We start from the raw sequence: 22,972 nt of genomic DNA on the forward strand, positions 1-22,972 counted from the left end.
CTTATCTAAATTCTAATATTGGATTGTTTCTTAGCAATTATTTAAAATTTACGCTTTGGTTGGGATGGGTGAATTAAATGATAGTATTGATTAATTTGAGTGAATTTGTCTATTTTTGAAATTTTTTTTTGTTCAGCTTTCTCAGTTCAATGCATGTTTTCGCTGATGTGCACTGTTTACACTAACAACCTGGCTGTGAACAGAGTGGACTTGGTTTACAAAAATACAGTCCGTGTTGCCAACTTTGCGATTTTTTTTCTGACCGTTCTAACGAACTTTCTTTTTTCCAAAGAAAGTGACTAGCAAGTTTAATTCTTGTTAAGAATCAAGGCAACATGAGATGAATCTTTTTCACACTGTTTTGTGTGACAAGAAAGGAGAGTCAATCACTTTGAAAATTACAAAAAGATATGGTGCCCATTTTTACATTGCAACAGTAGTGATTTATCCACATTGGAAACTTTTGACTCGAGGTATGTGCTTCCAAGTGGACCGTGTTTACATACATTTGGACAAAAGGGACATTTTCCAAGAGGAAGCGCTTATTGCTTGCCCATTGCTAACAAATTTAATCTAAGCCGACCCTAGACCACAGGGGTCAAACATTTTGGCCAGGGACCACATGTGGCCCTCCACATTATTTTATGGACTGGTAGCCCACATAAGAAAGCCATGTGTTTACTTCATGTTTCTTGCTAAAAATGTGGATGTTACGTATTGTTAAAAGATTGCATACATTCTTTTGCTACCGAGACCCCTTTTTTAATTTTTTTTTATTTTTTTATTTTTTTTTTTAAATAAATTGAACAGTAGTTGAAGCTATTTTGATATACGATATTTTGGATTTCGAAAGTGGTTATCAATCAATTTGTTGCGTATATCAAATAATATGATGAGGCTATTACACATTCATATGGTTTCACAGTCGTGATGGCCCTCTGAGGGAAACCATAACTACAATGTGGCCCACGACAAAAATGAGTTTGACACCGCTGCGCCTAGACAGATGGGTGATGATAAATTGTGGAAAGAATGAGTTTTCGCCATATTATGTGTGTGTCGCAGCATGGTGATGAATTTAGATAAATCATCATTAGACACAAAACTAGTCATCATCTGCATATTTTATTTTTAACTAAAGCCCCTAAAGCCAGTTTGACTTAGCAACATGGAATTTGGGAGGGACGTCTATCATGAGTAGAAACAATGCCTGAAAACACTTAGGAAGTCCGCCATTTTGCTTTGAAGCGGTCTTTTTCAGTGTCACTTGGGCAATTTCTAGGGGTCTCCCAAAGACTCATTCGTTATCAACATTTTTTTCTGATTGCTGCAAAATTCGAACCACAAATAATAAATATACTGTAAATGGGCGACGCTAAAATTGCAAGAAGACTGAGATTTTGTCAACTTGTTTCATTATTTATTTCACCATAAATAAGAAACTCTAGCAAGAACTCATGATTTCTTGGAAAAATCAGCCTGAGTAACTAGTTTCACAGATCAACATGAAATTTGGTTTGGCATGTCTACCATAAGTAGACCCACAAAAAAGTTTGAAGAAGCCGTGTCTGAAAAGACACAGGAAGTCAGCCGCTTTGATTTTGGGTGACCATTTTGATTGCCTGTCTGTGCCCTGTGATTTACTGGCGACCAGTCCAGGGTCTGCCTTTCGCCAAGCTTTCTGACACCCTGATCAGGATAAGCGGTACAGAAAAAGAATGGATGGGAAACAAAATGTTTTTTCTTCTTCCCCCACCGCTGGAAAGCAGGTCAGAATTTAAATAGCTGAAAATAGAACATCTGGCTAGGCCTTGTCAGTCAGCGGTGCGTAATGAAATATGGAAATTCGGCACTCTTCAAAGAGAAGACGCGGGCCTCTTGGTGGCGAAGTCTCCAGCATCCCACTCTCCACACCCTCCTCTCACCAGTACCCCTCCCCCCCTGAGCCCCGCCCTCTTGGAAAAAAGCATGCTACATTTCCAGGTGCGGCCTGCGCAGCCCAGTCCGCCACCGGTGCCAGCTCGTTAGCAGTGGGAGCCTGACGGCGTTGGCAGCTGGCATCATTAAACTTCAAACCTGCTTTCGACCCGGGGCGCCGCCGCGGGGAGAGACCACCCCCCCCCCCCCCATGCCCCATATACCCACTACCACCCTCCCGCCACTCGTGTGGCTGCCAACAGCTGATTAGCGACTATTTGACTGCGGCAACAGACTCGGGACACGCGCTAAGCAAACACGACAATTCAAACACAAGGTGGAGTCGATGTCAATTTTGTCACTACAGTAGACCACTATTAAAAAGCAGATTTTTTTTTATCAAAATATATTTGCTTCAGTCTTGATGACAAAATTGTGCATCAGTTACTACAGTGAACTGTCATTCCATACGTCACAAAGTGCAAATGTTTTTTTTTCTTTTCTTTAAAAGTCCTGAAAACCAAGGCAACCAGACTACAAGGGCTGACCAGTGGGTGGCAGTGTGGACACATGCCCATAGAAGGATGAAACATTTGAATAGCTGTCCACTGTAGTGACTCATGTTCAGCTTTGACATCAAGACCTAATATGCGTGTACTGGACCTTTGCAGGAACATTGTCTTGTTACCTGGGGAACCCTAAATGTAGTTCCTAGGAAAACTACTATTAAACCCAAGTGGTTAGCATAAATATTATTTTTTTCTTTGCCAAATAATCACGATGTTATCACTCAGTTGCAGCCTGTGTTCGAGGCTCTGGTGGGAGCGTTTTTGGTGCGTCAGCGGGGTTCGGCAGGATGCGGGCGCTGTGGCAATCCACAGGTTGATGGAGAAATCTTGTTTCGTTGCCTGAAATGAAGGCAGGACAATATGCACAAATGTGCTTGGCGTTGCACACTGTAAAGACAAGACAATGTTAAACGTGTTCTCTATATTTGCGTCTGATTACAAATAACAGTAACCAAAACATTATCAACAGCTCTCAAGTACATATCTTGATGTCGGTTGCACATCAGTCACTACAGTGGACCGCTGTTAAAAATCTGTCTTCTATTGGTGTTGGAGTCTTGATGTCAAAGTTGCACATCAGTCACTACAGTAGAAAACTGTTCAAAAGCAGTTTTATTTCATATATGTGAGTCTTGATGTAAAAGTTGAGCACCATCACTACAGTGAACAGCGATTCAAAAGCGGTTTTCTATAACCCCAATTCCAATGAAGTTGGGACGTTATGTTAAACATAAATAAAAACAGAATACAATGATTTGCAAATCATGTTTAACCTATATTTAATTGAATACACTACAAAGACAAGATATTTAATGTTCAGACTGATAAACTTGATTGTTTTTAGCAAATAATCATGAACTTAGAATTTTATGGCTGCAAAACGTTCCAAAAAAGCTGGGACAGGTGGCAAAAAAGACTGAGAAAGTTGAGGAATGCTCATCAAACACCTGTTTGGAACATCCCACAGGTGAACAGGCTAATTGGGAACAGGTCGGTGCCATGATTGGGTATAAAAGGAGCTTCCCTGAATTGCACAAGCAAAGATGGGGTGAGGTTCACCTCTTTGTGAACAAGTGTGTGAGAAAATAGCCGAACAGTTTAAGGACAATGTTTCTCAACGTACAATTGCAAGGAATTTAGGAATTTCATCATCTACGATCCATAATATCATCAAAAGGGTCAGAGAATCTGGAGAAATCATATGTAAGCGGCAAGGCCGAAAACCAACATTGAATGCCCGTGACCTTCGATCCCTCAGGCAGCACTGCATCAAACACCGACATCAATGTGTAAAGGATATCACCACATTGGCTCAGGAACACTTCAGAAAACCAATGTCAGTAAATCCAGTTCGGCGCTACATCAGTAAGTGTAACTTGAAACTCTACTATGCAAAGCAAAAGCCATTTATCAACAACATCCAGAAACGCCTCCGGCTTTTCTGGGCCAGAGCTCATCTAAGATGGACTGATGCAAAGTGGAAAAGTGTTCTGTGGTCCGACGAGTCCACATTTTAAATTTTTGGGGAAATTGTGGACGTCGTGTCCTCCGGGCCAAAGAGGAAAGAACCATCCGGACTGTTATGGAGACAAAGTTCAAAATCCAGCATCTGTGATGGTATGGGGCTGTGTTAGTGCCAATGGCGTGGGTAACTTACACATCTATGAAGGCACCATTAATGCTGAAAGGTACATACAGGTTTTGGAGAAACATATGCTGTCATCCAAGCCACGTCTTTTTCATGGATGCCCCTCCTTATTTCAGCAAGACAATGCCAAACCACATTCTTCACGTGGTACAACAGCTTTGCTTCGTAGTAAAAGAGTGCGGGTACCAGACTGGCCTGCCAGCAGTCCAGACCTGTCTCCCATTGAAAATGTGTGGCGCTTTATGAAGCTTAAAATACGACAACGGAGACCCCAGACTGTTGAACAACTGAAGCTGTACATCATGCAAGAATAGGAAAGAATTCCACCTACAAAAGTTTCAACAATAATTGTCCTCAGTTCCCAAACGTTTATTGAATGTTATTAAAAGAAAAGGTGATGTAACGCAGTGGTAAACGTGACCCTGTCCCAGCTTTTTTGGAACATGTTGCAGCCATAAAATTCAAAGTTAATGATTATTTGCTGAAAACAATAAAGTTTATCAGTTTGAACATTCAATATCGTGTCTTTGTAGTGTATTCAATTAAATATAGGTTGAATATGATTTGCAAATCATTGTATTCTGTTTTTATTTGTTTAACACAACGTCCCAACTTCATTGGAATTGGGGTTGTATATGTGTTGTCTTGATGTCAAAATTGTGCACGACAGAAAAGGTTTTTTGCTTCGACATGCATAGTCTTGACAAAAGCAAGTAGTTGTTGAAGAGATGCTCGTCTGCTTTCTGACTATACTGTATGTGCCTTTGAGCAAGCCACCGATGCAGCTTTCAATGTGAGCGCCCTGTTTTAGTGTCAAAAATATCCATCCATTCATTTTCTGAGCCGCTTCTCCTCACTAGGGTCACGGGCGTACTGGAGCCTATCCCAGCTATCATCGGGCAGGAGGTGGGGTACACCCTGAACTGGTTGCCAGCCAATCGCAGGCCACACATAAACAAACAACCATTCACACTCACATTCACACCTACGGGCAATTTAGAGTTGTCGATTAATCTACTATGCATGTTTTTGGGATGTGGGAGGAAACCGGAGTGCAATCCAAGAATTCATTGGATGCACATTGAACTTAATTCTGACCTTGTCCGACTTTAGCGACGTTTAGAGGTGAGAAACGTTCGCTTCGGGGTTCATCGGAGGACACGGCGAGGCTTCTTCTATGTCTGGATGGGGAGCACGCCTTCACACTCGAAAAGATTTCTTTTTAAAGACGCAGCCGCCGCAAGTTGACTGTCGCCGTGAACAAAAGCGGAAGGCCGCCCTTGGGAGCTCGCAAATCAGCGGGGCGCTTAACTCACAAGCAGCAGTGGCGACGGACTCAGGTGATGGAATTTATTCAGGCTCGGAAAATAGAACGGAGGAGGCCTTCACTGGGGTGTGGAGGGAACATTTACCAGCGCCAGCATTTTCAAACCTAACTGGCTTATTTAAAAAAAAAATAATTATTCTGTTTCTGAGCTACTTTTAACGAGCGCCCGTTGGATCGTTACGGCTAAATGAGCGGGAGGTTAATAGGAGGTCCAGTGGAGAAAACTGGAGTGGGTGTCCGGCTCCTTAAAGGATCCCTAATGATCTCTCCAGGCTCGCATTGATCGCCAAAGCACTGACGTGGAGGTCACAGAGAGGTGGACTTCGACGCTTTGGGGTTGCGACACCGTCCTCGGAGACCAGACCGTTCGTCACCTCAATTAAAAACGCAGATGAAGAAGAGCAGATGAAGAAGAGCGTCCTCTTCGGCATGCCGGTGCGGCCAGCCTCCACGGGGGTGGGGGGCGGGGGGCAGGTAGCAGAGTGTTGTGGAGTTGTTGAGAGCAAGTGAAGCCTGTTGGACCAAAGGAGAAGCAGACCAGTTGGCTGGAACCAGCTCGTATGGTGTGGAGTCACTTCAATGGAGCACTGTTAAAAAGCTGTTTTCAATAGATGTGGAGCCTCGATGTCAACATTGCACATCAGTCACGACAGTAGAAAGCTGTTCAAAAGCAGTTTTCTTTTGTATGGATGAGTCTTGAAGTCCAAAGTGAGCATCAGTCACTACAGTGAACCGCTATTCTTCTATTTGCATGAGTCCAGATGTCAAAGTTATGTATCAGTCACTGTGGACAGCTATTCAAAAGTGTGTTTCTTCCATCTGCAAGGAGACTTGTTGTCTAAGTTGCACATAAGTCATCACAAAAAAGCTGTTTTCTGTTGTCTTGAGGGCAAAGTTGCACAAGTCACTACAGTGGTCCACTGTTAAAAGGTTTACTGTAGGTGTGGAGTCTTGATGTCAACATTGCACATCAGTGACTACAGTGGAAAGCTGTTCAAAAGCAGTTGTCTTTTATTTCTTTAGCATCACTTACTACAGTGGACAGCTATTCTAAAGCAATTTTCTATTGTTTGCATAGTCTTGTCAATGTTGCACATCAGTCACTACAGTGGATGCTTGTTTCTTCCATATGTGCTGTCGTCTTGATATCATAGTTGTGCATCAGTCACAGCAGAGGCTTTGAGGATCACCAGACAGTCATTAAGAATTCAAGCGGTCAAAATGCTAAACTGTTTAATGTTGAATAATGTTCTGACCAACGGCAATAAAAAGCGTTTGCGATTATTCACTTGTGAGATATAGCTAAACTTCAAAACATATTGTAAGGACTTCATCAATGAAGACCTTGTGTTGAGGTGAAAATAAAACATTTGTCAGTGCAGTACATGGGTATGGAGAGCCCCAGGATTTCCCTTGTGTCCCCAAATAACTAAATACGCCCCCGTGTATTAATTACAGAGGTATTATCATCACTACAGTGTGTGTTTTGACCAGTTGCGGTACTGGCTTGAATGGCGCCCAGTGTGAGCCACCACTGTACTACCTCAAATTCGAGAGTGCCTCCTCAAGGGGGTGCAAATTCGCTATTCAAACACCAATCTTTAATAGTTTATGCCTTTAAGCATGACCCTGTATGGCCGGACATGTTGCACATGCCAAAAAACGCCACTGGTTTTGACACCTTGAATCTATATTTCCAAACGCCATATTTCATCTTTATTCAGCAGCCACTCATCTATCACACATCACCTATTACTTCTACATCTAAGCAATGATTATGATTAATGGAGGATGTGAACAAAACAATCAGTCCTTAATTTCCATCCCATGTTTGCAATTTAGCACTCGGTAATGTAGCACACACAGTCTCATTTTCCTTATGTAGCCAGGCGACTGCCTCATTACACCTTATTGTAGAGCCAGGCCACACAATCAGAGACATTTAAATATAGATTGCGTGCAAAACAAGTCTTCCGTACATGCTTTGAAGACGTCGTGGAGAACATGCGGGCTTATTGTGGCCTTAATGCATCTCATAACTGAGCTGAGCCCGAGCGCGGCGCGTCTATTTGGTCTAATGACAGCCGACGGATGGACGCAGACCTCCGCTCAGAGGCGAGATGAGGCCCAGCGGGGTAAATGCCGCCTCGCCGCTAATGTGCAGATGGAAAACAAATTCTCTGGGAATATTATTTCCGTTCTGATCGCCTGCTCGTCTCATTACATGATGTTTTGTTTTTCTACGTGAGCGTACTTGTTTGTCGCACAATGTGGACGAACTGGGAAAGTTTACTCAGAGTTCTCATTTTTGAATCTTATTGACAGAATATGCACTCTAAATATTGCGATAATAGTTCTAACATTGTGACAATAAAGTGACTTTGAAGGAAAAAACAAAAATCAGATTTTGTAAGATTTTCTTTTCCAAAAATGACATTACAAGTTTGTCATTTTTAAAAATAGAAAGAAATATAAATAAAAAGTTGAAAGAAGTCATATTTTTTAAAATCATAAAATTATGAGTGTACGTGATAATCTTGCGAGGATTTTGAAATAAATGAATCATATTTAAGGAAAATATATATTTTTAAAAGTCTGTGAGTGTGAACTAATATTGTTTTTAGATGTAAAGTTGAAATATTGCAGTGAATTTAAAAAATAAATTCCAAGAAAAAGTTTAAGGAATTAAAAAAAAGAATATAACTTTATGAATTTAGTTTTTTTTTCAAGAAAAAAGCAATGTTGCAACAACAAAGTATTTTTCTTGGGGGGAAAAAACAAAAACAAAAAAAGAATGAAGTCAAAGCAACTACTGGAACGCAGTCCAATTACATCACAGAGGAAAGTTTGTTGTGAGGTGTTCCTGCTCATGAGCTCATTTGCATGTTATTAGAGCTTTTCATTAGGGCCAGTCAAAGCGTGTTGTTCATCACGGAAAGGGCGCCGACACAAAGCGGCATTAATGTGAGCAAACGCGCTTGTAATGATGTCACGGCGAGGACAAAAAGCCCTCCGGTCGGCCTAATGCCTCCACCTCGGTCGCCCGCCCGCCTCGCTCGCCTCACTCACCCACACTTCAGACGAGCGCCAGTGGGCCTAATTGGCAACATGCGGCCTCATCTGAGCGGCTGCCATTGTCCTGCTCACTTTTTTTTTTTTTTTTTTTTATCCTACTGCCCTCAAATCCATTTTCAAGTCAATTAGCTGCTCGGCCAGAGAGGGCGCACAATTAGACCGCGAGCACAAGCAGTCACACAAGCTGAGGGCCACAGTCAAGCGGCTTGAAGTAAGTAAGGGACAAAAAAAAAAAACACACACTCAGATATGCACAAAGCACATCACTCCAACCCCTTTCACACTGCCTGGAAAAGACGAAAACAATGAAAATGACACGGAATTGAGGGGGGCCAAGTCGATTCAGGAATTTTCCACCTTCACAGGTCGTCAGCGGTGCCTTTTACACTGCCTGTAAAGTTGTCATCTTCTCACTTTCCCTCGTGTCGCTGTTCTGTATTAATGACACTAACACGGAATCGGGGGGAGAGGGCGGGGCGAGGTCTGTTTGGGAATTTCCCCGCTTCAGTGATAGGATCCCTTACACAGTACCTGGAAAAGACATCATTTTCCCATCTTATTTTCATGTCGGTTCGGGAATTTTGTGCCTTCAAGGGAATTATAAGAAGCCCCTTTCACACTACCTTGAAAAGACAAGTTTCTGTCTTATCATGTTGCTGTTTTGTATTAATGGCACCATCATAGAATTGGGTTGGGGTGAAGCCGTTTTGGGAATTATCTGCCTTCAGAGGTACTCTCAGAAGCCCCTTTTTACTCTGCCTTTAAAATCCATCATTTTTCAACATCTTTAGATGTCCATGTTATTGAGGGATCGGTCTCTGAATGGGAGAGTGGAGTGGTGAGTGGGGGGGGGGGGGGGGGGGGGGGGGGTGAGATTTACCATGCAATTTTCAATCTTTAGAGATACAGTAATATTTACAGGCAAAAGTCAGGTTTTCCTGCTTTATTTACATCTCACTGTTCTGTATAAAAGTAACAATTTCCGGTGTTGAGTCTATTCACAAATGTTCTGCCTTCAAAGATAGAATCATAAGCCCCTTTAATGCTATTGGTAAATACTACATATAGCCAATATTTTCCCTATTTTTATGTCTTACTGTTGTATGTCAACATTACTGATGCGGATTGGAGGGACGACACTGACCTAGCAATTTTTCACCTTCTGAGGTAGTATCGGAAGCCCCTTTTTATAATGCGTGGAAAATAATGCGTTTTCAAACTTTTTGCCCTGTCACTGTTCTGTATTAATGATACTAACACTGACTTGAAGGATGAAGTCAACCCGACAACTTTCCGCCTTGCGATGTAGGATGTTTGATTTTTTATATTGCTTAATAATAAAAGCATAACACCCTCTGACCCCAAATGTTTTCCCCCTACTAAATAAAATTACTTTTTCTATGAAATACTTGCTGACACATACATGTAAAATAATAATGTATGCATTCTGACGGCATATCTAACCAGAAAATGTAGGCATTATTTTGGTTTGAGTTGGCCAGGTGAAAAATGGTCAATGGTAGAATGTTATCTGTATTGTTATGACTACAAATGCTAGCCTTATGGGAGGAGACAAACGTCACAAAAATGTCCTCCTCTCACCTCTTATTAGATCTAAAGCCATTGCTGCTTATTGCTTTCATCCGTCTGCTTTTTTCTTATTGGCAGTCCCGCCAGATCGGACGCCGCTTTGGCCTTCCTGATGGAGGTGCCGCCGCCTGTCTCTGCGTATCATCTGTTACAGCTGACGGAACATATTGGATAATCGATTTTGTTAGGGAACAGGTCTTTGTAGGACCTTGTAGAACGATAAAAAAAAAAAACATCCCGGTGCCTTTCGGATCTTTGATCTTTGCCAGAGTGGAGATGTCATAGAGATGCTCAGGAAGGTTGGATTAGACCAGCAAAGGAGGAGTTATGTGCTCCATTCGCTTAAGTAGAATTCTTTGTCTGCCCAGTGAAGTGCCATGAAATATGAATCAGTCAACCCAGATAAATGAACGCTTTGCGTCAAGCTATGCAGTCATACGTATGGCCAGTTGAATCCGTCAAATATGGACATGAAGTTCATTTTATTTTATTTTAATTTTTTTAATTTACTGTTTATGTTTCTTTGTTTTCAATTATTTATTAAGTAATTGAATGAATTCATTTTGAAGTTCAAGTAATTAAAGCTCACTTTATCCTTTTGCTTACCCACAACCCCAAAATACAGACTGGTCAATCACAGTGCAGCACTGAACAGGCTTCGCCGAGCGTTCAACACTATGACTCTGGATAAAGCGATGCAGTCATCCGCATAGTCATAAATAAACAGGCATACAGTCAAATATAAAATAATACCATTACATTTCATTGGAGCTCAATTTAACTTTCAACTAGCGGCCATCTGCATAGCCGGTTGAATCCATCAAACTCATCAGGCAAGCTATAAAATATCAAATTATTTAGTTCAAGTTCTTAAAGTGCAATCACATTTTTCCCTGGCCAATCACAGAGCAGCACTGAACAAGCTCTGACAAGAGGTCAGACACTTTGGCTCTGGATAAAGCTCTGTGGCCATCCACAGCCACTTGAATCTGTCAAAATCAAAAGGCACACCTTAAAATGTAAAATGATACAGTTCAAAATCATAAAGCTCAACCGATCTCGCGACTGACCAATCACAGCGCAGCCGAGGTCCGCCACTTTGCCTCTGGCTAAAGGCCCAAAGCTATGCGGTCGTCCACATAGTCAGTTCCATGTTATTTGCGCTCCCCAGTTCTCGTGTTTATGCATGAGGTGGGAATAGGTTGCATAGCATGCGCGTGTCACTGATTGACATAATGAGACGCGTGGAGATTGAGGCTCATCGGCAGCAGCGGAAGTGCCGAGATGAAGAATGTTCATTGCGATGAAGGGGTTGTCATTGGCGAGGCAGCAAACACACGCTCACAATTAGTAGGGGGATAACTAACAGATTGACTGACAGTCAGCACGTCTAAAACTGGTCTCATTTCAGTTTGCTTCAAGGGGATCTAAACTCAATTTTTCTTTTATTATTTTTTTGCAATACGATATATGTGACCCCACTAGTCTAAACACAATATTCTGATGGCTATTGCGTTTGTGAAATGTCTACAATATCCATCTGGCATTACCCAAAAAGTCTTAAAATGTTTGGAATAATAATAATTATAATTTTTTTTCCAACACAAGGGCATCCACTAACTCCACAAACATCACAGCCTCGTCTGCAAAATCAATGTCTACCGCTCCTTTAAAATGTTGGGATTAGCATTTTTGTTGTAGTTGCAGAATAACATCCGAGAACACTCCGCTCTCAGCACTCACACATGATGTTGTTTGATGTCTAAAATGTGTGAAGAGCAAACCAGCGTTAAGGAAACAGTTTGAGGATAGAATTTTGTGTTTTTATGTATTTATTTATTTTTGCTGCTCCCAAGTGTCAAATAGAGGTTATCCAAAGTTTAGCTCCTCACAAATAATTTAGTGCATTGAAACAAAAATTTTATTTGAAGGCAGGCAACTAGGTTCAGTGCCCTCACTAAGGAAGCCACCCCCCACCCCCCAAGCATCCCTCCAGCAGTGGTCCTCGAACCTCAAACCTCCCCAAGCCAAAGTCCCAATACGGATATTTGGAGACGAATCCAGGACTGAATTCCAAATGATTCCTGGACTTGACCGGTGACTCAGAGGGAATGCTAATGATGCATTGGCTCGGCACATGTACAAGTGAGAGCACCTGGCATTAAAAAATCTGGGCCTGCATGTCGTTAACTCCACGTTTGATGGTATAAAATCTCAATGTCGGTTGCGGCTTCTGACCTCTGCAGCTTATTAAAGGAGGCCCGCTTCTTTGTATGTATGTAAATGGACTCCCAGGGCTTTGATTGTTAATAAGCTCTTCAGTGCATAAAAAAGTAAGTCAGCGCTTACTAGTATAGTTGAAAACATCCAAATTGAAACACGTCTTCAGATTGTGAGTTTTCAATCATTGAAATTTCCTTGACAAAAGGAGAAGATTTTAAATTGATTTTAAAAAACAAATTCTCAAGCTCAAAAATGCCCCTGTTGGGCAAAGATACAGACCTAACCAAACTACATTTTAAAAATAAATTTTCATTTCAAAATGCACCCTGGATTGAAATGCTAACAGTATTGTTTGGGAAAAATAAGCTAAAATATGTCTGTAAAATACATTAAAATGTTTATAAAATGAATTCATTCATAATTATTCACAGTCAGTTTAGTTATAATTGAAAACCTGACTTGTATTTTAATTGTATTTTACTAATGGCTCATGTTATGTTTTATTTTACTATTTACAATGAATCAATTAACATTCTTTAGTGGCATGCATGAATAAAGAAATGAATTGATACATTTGAATTACCTAATATTAAGAAGAAAAAAAACCCAGCTAAATGAATGCAACAAATATTACAGTTTTTTTTTTTAATGATTGTAAATGGTCCGTGGATCATACTTCGCCCACCCTTGGTATAGCATCTCAATGTCAGTTGCGGCTTCTGACATCTGTGGCTTATTAACGGAGGCCCGCTTGTTTGTAGAGTATGTTAATGGCTTGTTAATAAGGTATTTTAAGGCATAAAAAGTAAGTCACTGCTTGGCTCATCAAAGACAAGTAGTGCGGTCCAGGACCACGCTCATCGCTTCAGCCACGTGCAGTAAACCCACCCGCAGAAAGTCTCATAGCTCCAATAATTTGGACCGGCGTTGTTTGTCAGCTGTTGCCTTGATTGAAGCTCTAGCAGCCATGTTGGCTCTCATTTGCATATGCAAATCCACGAGCAGGCCAAGATGGCTGGCTCCTGGCAACACTCCCCCCCTTGGTGGTAGAAATGAGGAAGCGAGATAAACAAACAGATGGAAGGCAGAATGGAATATTGAGGAAAGGAAAGGAAGGGAAGGAGGCGTTTAAAAAGTGATGAGCGGCGAGCCAGGCCGAGCCAAAGGGACTCAAAGTGTGAAACTCTCAACCAGAGAGTCCCCCAAAAGGATGCTTCAAAAGGTCTTTTGCCAGGAGTGGAGGGATTGTGAAAATTAGTCATGCTGCTTTAGGGTGAAGTCAAGGTCTCATGAGGTTCTATTTGAGGGTTCAGAGACCAAATTGTATCGGGTTTAGAACCAGGGTTTGAGTTGTTACCCCCATGAAGGTCAACCCGGACTACTATAAAGCCCCCACAAAGTGCACTAGCAAGTCTTGCAGTGACTCTAAATCTGATTTGTAAAATAAAGGGATTCAATGTGCTTTGTGCACACTTCCTTTGTAGGCTGGATTAGATTGCTACTGTGAACCACTTGGTCTGTTTTTGTCATCTAAGTGAATTCGGAGCAATTAATCAGCATTTTCTGCTCAAATTCGAATGCTTCAAACGATTCAGATATAATGTGGTCTCAATCAATACAGTAGCGTGGAAAGAAGTAAGTGCATTGTGACCCAGAAGCAAACCACAGTCGGACAATTGACGGGTTTTCACAGGTGCGCTAAAATTGCTGACTTATCACCCAACGGCTGAAATGGACCCTGTTCTAAACTAAATCTTAGTCCTAATGTGGACCAACAAGATAGGGATTCCGTTCTTCGCATTTTGATTTCATTTGAAAATTCTTTCCGATTTCTCTTTCTGGTCCACTTTATGTCAGTAGTCCTAAATACATTCATTTCTTTGGTGTTGGGACTTGACGGAATTGTCTCTCGCCACATCAACTGCAATGTGAACCACTTGGTCTATTTTACGCATCCAAGTGAATTTGGAGCAGTTAGTCGGCATTTTTATGTGCAAATATGTATACTTGAAGTAAAATTAGATGCGGCCAGGGGTTTTCACACTTAAAGCCTTAAAAAAACTGAAGTCAGTCCAAAGACTGAAACAACAGAACATCTAATGTGACCTCGATGTTGCCTCAATCAATATGTTATGAAGAAATTAGTGAACTGGGACCCAGACCGAAATCAAACCGAAGTGAGACCAAATCAGGTTGTTCACACTGTGGCTTCTCAAGCGTAACAAATTTTACTCAGTCAGGAGCAAAAAGTGAACTGCCAGAAAAGAAATTCATTTCTTGGCATTTTCAGTTCATTTCAAAATGAAACTGGATTCTCTCTCTCTGACCCAAATTACGTCAAGAGAATCCTTAAATAATGTATTTCTTAATTCATACCCAACAACAGCATCTCTCAACATTCACTTGAATGATGTCAGCAAATCGCAGTTTGTAATTTTCTGTTTGGTCGCCACCAAAGTAAGCCTTCTAGTTCGAAACATTCTGGTTCTTTGTCATGATGGCACAAAAGAGCACAATGCCAGTGGAAGATGACACATGACACTGCTGAGACGTGAGGTGGTGCGTTAATGGCGAGAAAAGGCCCGTTAAAGCCTCCAAGACTCCAAAAAATGGGATGGCAACGACTTCACTGGCCTCCATCACGTTATGAGACTTAATTAAATAGTCCATGTGCCACTTTAATGGCCACAGCAGAGCTTGTTTGTGTGCGCTTTTTAAAAGCCTAGCTTCCCTAATGAGCGGCAGAAGAAGAAAAATGCCAGGACCTGTGGTGCCGGGTCACCGCATCCCGCCTGCGTCAGGAGGACGCATAACTGCGCCTGCGACCGCTCGTTTTATTGAAAGATGTTTGCAGCGGCTAGGCGGAGATGAAGCAAAGTGACAAATAAGAGCGTCAGCTTGCGGGCATGTTGCCCCTGTGTGTCCTTGTCTCTCCTTGGACTGCTCATATTTTTGCAGCCAAGTACGACCAAGCTTTGAAAGACAGACTGCCTCAGTCCCTCTGTCTCGCTTGAGTTTGACACATGGACCTCTTTGTTTGTCCACTGTCAAAGGTGTCTCGTTGCCGTTCTTAAAGGGAAACACATATTTGAATAAAGGGACGTCTAACGATACGTTCCAACTTGTAGTGTTAGTCCCTATAAAGCAAAAATCTTCACAGAAAAGAGTGTTGTTTACAACGATGCCAAATTTGAATGATTAAAAAAAATAAAAAATTGGGAAGCATATAAAATGAGGCTTTCAAATTGGGAAAAATCAAGCAGTTCTCTCTCCTCTCAAATGCTGTGGGCGTGTCCGTTGACTGCGCTAAAACAACACCTCGCTCAACTGTCAATCACATACCACTTCTACGATCTAAAAAAATGGTTGCTACTTTAGCTAGCATCTTTCTTATGCTTACACATAACTTCTTTTTGTTTTACCTGAGAAAATATATCCGCTGAAAGCCTCCGGTGGATAAAATGTACTCACTCTAAAGCAGCTATACCGGCGAGAAGCCCCTGTCCGTGTGCTGACTTTTTGAAAAGATTTTTTTCTGCCCTCCTTCCTCTTTCGCCTTTCTCTTCATGACGTGCGCACGCTCAGAGCAGACAACGAGACGCTCTAATGTGGCCACGCCAGCCCGAAGCCCAGGTCCACACCCTCGCTGTCAACTCGGATCCCAAGTGCAGTGTTGTCAGTTAATGAGCAGATCCATACATGTGGTGCATGCTGACACACCGCCTAACACCAAACCTCACCGGGTTGACGTCACTAAGCAATCATGCATGTGCCGCTTATCAGAAGCTAACGCTGTAAACGGACGCTAATCTGTGCGTCCAACAAATCTCAGTGCATCTATGCTTATCTTTTGGTTTTGACATTTTAGTGTTTCCAGCCATCACAGGTAAGTGGCTCTGCATCTTCACCCACCCTCGCTTCCAAGTCATGGGTGGAGCAACTCGGTGTGGGGTTGCTTATTATGTGAATTAAAAAACATTCTTCACAGCTCAGCAGGTTTTTTTAATTACACACTTGATGGGTGGACAGGCCCTAAAGAGACTCAAATATTTGTAGGCAAGAAATTAAAAAGTCAATTTTACGTAACACGTCTCCTCTCAAACTCAATTAAGCTCAAATCCAAATATTTTGAAAAACGTACATATTGAGGCACATTTAAAATGTTCCGCATTTTCATTGCAGTTGTTGTGCAAATAATAATATCCGAAACAACATTTTGTATCAATTTTGAGTTCAAAACAACCCCTTGTGTGCTGTGTTTTGATGAAAAAGTTAATGATATTGCTTGTTAAAACGTACACGACATTTGAGAAGTTTTCGGATTTCGTCCATTTTGAACAAAAATACATTTTAATCAATTTTCTGTAAACCTTGTTTTCAAATGTTTTGAGTTTTAAGCTGAAAAATTACTTTGGCATACAAAAATATTCATCCGCTGTAAGTGAAAAACATCCCCCAGTGTGCCGTGTTCTAAAATTTTGTGCGTTTTCAGGCTCCCCAATACCGTTTTCGCCCTGTAAACAGCCAAACCTACGACATTTGACCTATTTTTGATTTAAAACTGCTCCCGGTCAAGTTGCGATGATGCTAGCTATTGTCGATCTGTTCAAATTGTTATGTTAATCGGCGGTGCGATTAAGGCAAGGTGCATTTTTAGTTTTTCCGACAAAAATATCCATGCCAATTACAGCATCCATCTCGAAAATTCTTCTTTTAAATTGTTTCCATTCAGTCTGACCGAAAGTGCTTGATCAAAAGTACCCTGTTAAACCTGTCAGAAGTGAATAAAAGAGTGTCGTTTAATGGTTTATTTCACAAAGAAAATCAACAAATGTTGAATCCCGGATGTATCTCTGTTGTGTACTACTGCGCCATTGTGCGCTGTTGTGTAAAATTCACACACTTTGAGCGTAATTAGACAGCCTTTTCTATGCAAATCCAGCTAGCCGTTGGATCGGCTTCCCCAAGTCAGTCAAAGTGAGCTCAACCTCTGACAGTGGGCCAAAGCCAGTGCGGCTTGTGTTTTTTGTTGTTGTCTTTTTTTTGGTCTTTTCTTTGCAGCCGGAGCCCAGGCAAACAAACTGCGCTCCTGGCAAGCGTATGCTACTTTGCACATAACAAATTACCAGCTTGGTAAGAGCACATCTGCAGCCGCCGACTTTTCCAATGTAATTAACCCCGGCCACGCAGTGATCCAAAATGGGAGCGGCAGAAGTGAGGATTTTTTGTAGAGAATATGTAGAGAATGGGAAGGCGCTGAATGCGAAGCACACAGGGGAGCTCTTGAATCCTTTTATGCATTTTCCCCTCAATAGTTTACAGCAGTATTTATTTTGGCAATTTGGCATTGTTTAGCGTTTTTTATTTTTTAGTTTGCCTTCGACATTTATTATTTTTTTTTTTTACATTTTAAATGTTTTTGTATTCTTTAGTTTTTTTGTAACTCATATGGCATTTTTCATTTATTAAAATGTTTGTATTTACAGGTATTTGCCAATTCAGCATTTGTTTGGCATTTTTTAATTTGGTCAGTTTGCTTTTATTCTGTATTTTCTTTGCAACTTTTTTTGTATGTATTTTTTAGTAAATACTTTTTTGTTTACTTTGCGTTTGTTTTACTTATTTGGTCAGTTTTGTATTTAGTTTGTAATTTTACATTTATTTTTAAATTTTGTATATCTGTTTTTATTTAGTCTTTTTGTAGTTATTTTGTCGTCACAACGGTGAAAATAATTCCTTAATCCAGATTTACTATTTGTTCTTTTTGGCCTGCTGCGTGGGTCCCCGGGTGAGATGTCAGCCTAAACCAGAAGGGCTAAAGTGATTATGTGAGCGTGGTTGGAAGAGAGCGATGCCTTCAGGTCCTGTGGGAGGCCTGAACACTCTTTGTTGACAGTAGAGATGAGGAGAGAGAGTAGTGGGTGGAGAGGCAGGTAAGAAAGAGGAAATGATCTAAACACACACAGTCAAAAGGGGAAACGCTGTTTGTGTTCTGTCTTTATGGAAACACATCGACATAATGGGGATTTTTGTCTTTGGTAACCACCAGTTTCTAGAAATCGCAACACATGTTACTAACCAAAACAGCAGCACATCAACAGTCTCTTGGATGAATCAAAGACCCTGTAGAGTGAATTCAGGGATTTGTTTCTAAATACATTATGCATGTTTGAAGCTTGTTGCTGAAAACATGCAAATACTGAGAACTGTGTCGTACTCGATTGTGGAGCTATAGTGTTGAACAGTTTTTCACCATTTGAGTTTTCCTGATTTGTTGGGTGTGGCTACAACGGCGCCCAGCGATGACGCACTTGGGCGTCAAGCATGAGTCGTACCTCCACCACTACAGACAGTAAGAACTTGAGCGCCTTTGTTCAGATCAGCGGTTATCCCGCGCAATAACGACGTGCAGTTAGCTAGCCACGTATGCCTGCACCCCGGAAATTCATCTTCGCGATGGACAGTCTGCTTGCATAGCCGCTTTAGAGTGCCTCGTTGTCGCCTGTGAGTGTGCCCACATCATGCGGAGAAAGGCAAAAGCGCAAGAAGGGGGGGGGGGGGAAGTCTGCTGACTTGACAGCCAGTGTGCGTTCCGGTGCTTCGGGGCGCCGTGGCCGCTTTAGAGCGCCTCATTGTCGCGGCGTGGAAATGCCCTGCGAAGACTGGTTGGGGTATTTTCAGCCCCTGTAGGCTTACAGCAGATATATTTACATGGCTCAAATATATAGAGGTGAAAGGATCTGTTGTACTGTATTTGATTGACAGTTGAGCAGGCCGTGGTTTCAGCGCATTCAGCAAACATTCCTGCATCATTCATGCGAAGAGAGAAGAGTTTGATTTTTCACCTTATTTTAAAGCCTTGTTTTATATACAGTGCTTTTTTTAAATCATTAAAATTTGGCAAGGTTGTTAACAACTCTCTTCTCTGTGATTTGACAAATTCACAAGACATTTAATTTCTCTTTACAGGGACTTTAAAGTGTGGTGAGGCACTTATGACAAAGACGGCAGCGACGGACCCTTAACACGTTCACGTGATGCCTAGAAAGTGATTAGTCGCCGTCTCTCTAATAAATGCCGTGCTCCAATTAGTTATTACTAACCTCAATCACTTAAGATAAATAAACGCCTCGCTTAAATAGATGCCATCAGGGGATGAAAACTACGTGTAGTACATGTAATTATCTCACTTCATTATCCACGCATGGACGTTAAAAGAGCTGCTGAGCCCATTTGAACTCTGTTGCTAACCAAAAGAGCAACATGTAAACTTTTGGATGCGCCCCAATGTCATGTGCATCTTACAATTACAGTATGTTTCAGTAAGCTCTTGACATGTGGTCGCTCCACAATGTTGTGTTGCAATCCGTCGTTGCATTCTGCTCCAGTAGACTCTGACATGTGGTCGCTCCACAATGTTGTGTACATCCATAAATATGTTTCTGTAAACTCTTGACTTGTGGTCACTTCACAATGTTGTGTGCGTCCATAATTGCATTCTGCTTCAGTAGACTCCTGACATGTTGTTACTCCACAATGTTGCAGGCATCCGTAGTTGTTTATGTAAATGCTTAATATGTGGTTGCTCCACAATATTGAGTGCATTACTTAATAACTATGCTTCAGTAGACTCTGACGTGGTCGCTCCACAATGTTCTGCGCATCCATAATTATGTTCATGTAAAAACTTGACGTGGTTACTCCACACTGTGTGCACTATGTTCATGTTCCTGTAGACTCTTGACATGTGGTCCCCTGGCAATGTTGTGTGCATCCATAGTTATGGTCCTGTAAACGTTTGACGTGGTTGCTTCACAATTTTGAATGCATTCATTAATAACAGTAAGCTCCATTAGACTATTGACATGTGGCTCCTCCACAGTGTTGTATGTATCCCTACTTATATTTCACTGGACTCTGACGTGTAGGTACTCCACAATGTGGTGTTCATCCATGTTTACAGTGCATCTGGAAAATATTCAGAGTGCTTTTAGGTTGCAGCCTTATTCCAAAATTTAATAAACGTATTTTTTCCCCGCAAAATTCTACACACAAGATCCTATAATGACAACATGATTGTTTTGTCAAATTTACTACAAATACAATAACTTATAGTAGAATATTTTAATACAATTCCACAAATGTACAAATAAAGGCCTCCACTTAATCTGCAGTTGAGAAAATAAAGGCCCTCTCTTGGCCACCTAAAAAACCTGATTTACATTCGGCCATCTTGGTGGCGCATCAACTCCAAAGTCCTTGACACGCTCAAGGAGCTGAGCCGTCCTTTTATCGGCGCCTCGCAGACAAATCCACTCTCAATGTTCAGTCATCGCTGCAGTAATCCAGCAGAGAATTTACACATTGTCGACTTTTGTTGTTGTTCTTTTTCTACTCCTTTTGAACAACGCGTTCCTCTTTTTGCGCTCTGAAGGAGACTTGCTTCAACAACACACGGTGCAAATTAGCAGCAAGCTGTCACACGTCCTTGTTGGAGCTCTTATACTTCCTTTGTAAATGTCAAAGGAAAGCACAAATAAATAAAAAACAAAACATGACCAAATAAGAGAATAAGAACATTTAAATAAATACGGAATAAAAAAATAAATGCCATATGACTAAATAGAAAATACAAAATAAATGTCAAATTGACAAAAACAATTTAAAAATAAAAACAAATGCAAGATAACAAAGTAAAACACAACATAAACAAAATGAAAAAAATAAATTAAAAACTAAAAGATGAATGCACACTAAGTAAAAAAAAATTACAAATTGAAAACAAATGAATGGAAAAAATTTAAATACTGTACATAGAAAAATTATTAACTATTCAAATAAATAAATAAATTATAGATTAAAAATGACAAAATAGATTTATGCAAAATGAGGAAATATGTGCCAAATGAAAAAAGAATGAAAAATAAATGAAATAATAAAAATACTAAAAAAAAAGTAACAAACTAAATGACAAAATATAACAAAAATGAAAAAAAGACAAAAAGTCCTCAGTGTGACTATAAATACAAAGTAAATGTCAAATGACTCAAGAAATAACTCAAATAAAGCAAATTAAATGTCAACAGCCAGTTATGCACCTCATACTTACCAAATAAAATGTGCCTGTATTGAATATTTTGGATTTTGTTTTTTAAAATGTAATAATAAAAAAGAGTCAACATACTCTATATGTACAGTATTCTCAAGTTGGGTCTGTTGTGTTTAATGATGACGCCGATGATTATATTGCCTAATTGATCATAAGCAAATATCTGCTGTGATGCCTTCAGTCACCCCCTTCCCTGGCTGCACCCCCCCCCCCCCCCCCCCCCCCCCACACACACACACAAACTATGGTGCAGGGTAGTAATTGAGTGCGAGCATTGTGTATTCTCCACTTGATAAGCACTCTAATTGAAGTGCAAATTAAATAGTCTCTCATCAGCGTCATCAGGTTGCGGCTAATTAAAAACATCACCGCACCCAGCGCCGCGTCACCGGCCCGCTGCAGGTGACACGCATGCAGGTCGCGGTCGGCATTATAAACAATACACAGTTAGTCACGTAACTAGAATTAAATATGATTGTGATATTTTGCATTTATATCACGATACCAGAAAACGACAGTGAACAATCCGATATATGCGCAACCTACTTCCGCATTCGGCAAAACGGGCAGAACTGGGACAATTTAAACAGCTACAGTGTCTTTTTTAAATGTCACCGCAGAGCCACCAAAGATGACAATATTTGATGTTTAGGCTTTGTTCGTGTTTACATATATAATATTTGTATAAATAAATGATATACTGTACATGTATTTAACTTTTTGTCCAAAGCAAAATTTTTGCAATTTCATCAAACCGTAGTCGTGCTCGTTAGCGTAGCATACACAGGAAGTCAGCTATTCCGGTTTCTGGGTTTGGTCATGTGATTTTGGTCATGTGATGTTGCGCATACAGTGGATTCTGGAACTAATGGACCTTGTCCGTGACAAAGGGGCGTTTTGAGTTCCACCTGGACACTATTTTCTGTCGAGGTAATTATCAACCCCCCAAAAATAAATAAATAAATAAATTATTATAACATGAAATTTAATTCCGAAATATGTATTCATATTCATAAATATTTAATAAATAAAAAAATAGAATGAATAAAAAATTATGAAAAAAGAAATATTAAAAATAATACATTCCAATTAAAACAAAACTTTGCAGTTAAGCCTGGTGACGTGTGTGTGTGTGTGTGTGTGTGTGTGGGAGGGTGAGCAGGCTTTGCAGCTTTAATTAAACTTTGTGTTTTCTCTCTCAGTAGAGCCACACATGCTTATTTATTTCTTGATAATTGCATTGGAGTGCCGAGCCAAAGCACGGAGCGCCTTCCCAAACATCCCAGGATTTGTCGGCCGTGGCCAAGTCAAGACAATATGAGACAATGTATCTTTAATAGGTGGAAAAGTGTCCATCCCTTGAATATTATTGTACGAGGCGATGAAAGGCGGCGCGGATGAAAACAATCCAGGTGTCACAACAAGCTTCCTCCTTTCTTCAGCTGCCAGATTTCCTCCTCTGCCTTTTTACTCTCCTCTCCATTCGCCTTAAATGAAAGATCCCACCAGGCCAA

This window comes from Phyllopteryx taeniolatus, chromosome 16 (assembly GCF_024500385.1).
Source record: "Phyllopteryx taeniolatus isolate TA_2022b chromosome 16, UOR_Ptae_1.2, whole genome shotgun sequence".
NCBI classification, from domain to species: Eukaryota; Metazoa; Chordata; class Actinopteri; order Syngnathiformes; family Syngnathidae; genus Phyllopteryx; species Phyllopteryx taeniolatus.